This window comes from Ascidiella aspersa, chromosome 5, assembly GCF_963924565.1.
Source record: "Ascidiella aspersa chromosome 5, kaAscAspe10.2, whole genome shotgun sequence".
NCBI classification, from domain to species: Eukaryota; Metazoa; Chordata; class Ascidiacea; order Phlebobranchia; family Ascidiidae; genus Ascidiella; species Ascidiella aspersa.
This window is the reverse complement of record NC_139451.1, coordinates 10,554,237-10,556,736: the sequence shown is the minus strand read 5'-3', so window position 1 is coordinate 10,556,736 and position 2,500 is coordinate 10,554,237. Positions and strand designations below refer to the sequence as shown.

Below are 2,500 nucleotides of genomic sequence, written 5' to 3'. Positions count from 1 at the left end.
ATGCTCAATGTGTCCTGCAATTCACACTAATTCACGCAGCTAGCTGCGTCCTTCATCGACTCACGAGCCGAGTGATCCACCGCCAAGAGCCATCCACGATTGTTTCGCTCGCACAGTGCCTCGCACTATAGGGTGACAAAATAGACCGCGCCGAGCGGTCGGCCAGGCCGACGCTTGAAGCCGGAGCGCGCGGCACCGCGGCACTCGACGCGCAAACATTACCGGGTGACCGAATCGCCGGCCGGCGCGCCGCTCCTCGCGGGTCGGGCGCCGGGTAGCAAAGACTTTTTCTCTCGCTTGTCCGAGTTTCGCGTTCGCCGAAGCGTTTGCGAGACCGTTAATGATCCTTCCGCAGGTTCACCTACGGAAACCTTGTTACGACTTTTACTTCCTCTAAATGATCAAGTTAGATCGTCTTCTCGGACGCCGGCTCGACCGTTGCCGGCCGCGCCAGGTCCAATCGGAGGACCTCACTAAACCATTCAATCGGTAGTAGCGACGGGCGGTGTGTACAAAGGGCAGGGACGTAATCAACGCGAGCTAATGACTCGCGCTTACTGGGAATTCCTCGTTCAAGGGAAATAATTGCAATTCCCTATCCCTAGCACGACCGGGGTTCAGCGGGTTACCCAGACCTGTCGGCCAAGGCGAGCACATGCTGATCCGGTCAGTGTAGCGCGCGTGCGGCCCCGAACATCTAAGGGCATCACAGACCTGTTATTGCTCAATCTCGTGTGGCTAAACGCCACTAGTCCCTCTAAGAAGTTAGACGCCGACCGATTGGGTCGCGTAACTAGTTAGCAAGCCAGAGTCTCGTTCGTTATCGGAATTAACCAGACAAATCGCTCCACCAACTAAGAACGGCCATGCACCACCACCCACAGAATCAAGAAAGAGCTCTCAATCTGTCAATCCTCACTGTGTCCGGGCCGGGTGAGATTTCCCGTGTTGAGTCAAATTAAGCCGCAGGCTCCACTCCTGGTGGTGCCCTTCCGTCAATTCCTTTAAGTTTCAGCTTTGCAACCATACTTCCCCCGGAACCCAAAGACTTTGGTTTCCCGCAAGCTGCCGGAGAGGTCGTAAAACTAACGCCCCCCGATCGCTAGTTGGCATCGTTTATAGTCAGAACTAGGACGGTATCTGATCGTCTTCGAACCTCTGACTTTCGCTCTTGATTAAAGAAAACATTCTTGGCAAATGCTTTCGCAGTCGTTCGTCTTGCGCCGATCCAAGAATTTCACCTCTAACGGCACAGTACGAATGCCCCCGTCTGTCCCTCTTAATCATTACCTCGCGCTCCGAAAACCAACAAAATAGAACCGAGGTCCTATTCCATTATTCCATGCACCATTATTCAGGCGAATCGCCTGCTTTGAACACTCTAATTTTTTCAAAGTAAACGTTCCGGCCGCCGCCGACACTCAGTCAAGGGCACCGGCGGAGAACCGGAGGTGAGGCCAGGACGGCCAGTACACGCCTTGCGACGGACCGGCCGCCTGCGCCCAAAATCCAACTACGAGCTTTTTAACCGCAACAACTTAAATATACACTTTTGGAGCTGGAATTACCGCGGCTGCTGGCACCAGACTTGCCCTCCAATGGATACTCGTTAAAGGTTTTAAAGTGTACTCATTCCAATTACAGGGCCTCGTTTAGAGTCCTGTATTGTTATTTTTCGTCACTACCTCCCCGCGTCGGGAATGGGTAATTTGCGCGCCTGCTGCCTTCCTTGGATGTGGTAGCCGTTTCTCAGGCTCCCTCTCCGGAATCGAACCCTGATTCTCCGTTACCCGTAAGAACCTCGGTAGGCCAGTACCGTACCGACGAAAGTTGATAGGGCAGACACTTGAATGATCCGTCGCCGGTGCGAGACCGTGCGATCCGCAAAGTTATCCAGAGTCACCAAAGGTTGCGGGCCGAAGCCCGGTCGGTTTTTGGTCTGATAAAAGCACGCCTCCCGCGAGGTCGGCGCTTCACGCATGTATTAGCTCTAGCATTTCCACAGTTAACCACGTAAAACGTACGATCAAATGAACCATAACTGATTTAATGAGCCATTCGCAGTTTCACTGTACGAGAGCTCGTACTTAGACTTGCATGGCTTAATCTTTGAGACAAGCATATGACTACTGGCAGGATCAACCAGGTAGCTACTTTAGCGTAGCCCCGAAAGGCCGACGAAGGAGGCGCCGCTGATGCGGCGCCGTCGCTCGGTCGATGCGAAACCCGAAGGCTTCTCTCCGTTAAAATTTCGTTCTTTGCTCGGCTGCCCGAACTCAGAAAACCGTCACCGCCCGTCGCACCCGCCGGAGTAAGACTTCGTCGGCAGGCCTTTCGACCGCCACGTCGCCAACACCGGCGCGAGCGCAACGCACGCCAGACAACTTCGCCGAAGCGACCGCTCAGAACCCGACAAACTGACACTCGGCTCTTCGCGCAGCAGCAACATCTGCCCAGCGAGCCAATCGCCTTTTCACCGATTCTTTACTTGTCGAAGCTT

At 54.3% G+C, this 2,500-nt stretch overlaps 2 non-coding genes across 2 annotated transcripts in view; both read right to left on the bottom strand.

The window, feature by feature from the left end:
• LOC146143240 (5.8S ribosomal RNA) overlaps nt 1–91 on the bottom strand; it is a 154-nt gene extending 63 nt beyond the window's left edge. Inside the window, exon 1 of the ribosomal RNA XR_014501033.1 lies at nt 1–91. This exon is cut by the window's left edge and continues 63 nt beyond it. This is a non-coding gene — a ribosomal RNA (5.8S ribosomal RNA).
• A 247-nt stretch (nt 92–338) lies between these two features.
• On the bottom strand, nt 339–2,149 carry LOC146143239 (small subunit ribosomal RNA). The gene has a single exon (XR_014500299.1). It is a non-coding gene; the product is annotated as a small subunit ribosomal RNA (ribosomal RNA).
• Between the last annotated feature and the right edge of the window lie 351 nt (nt 2,150–2,500).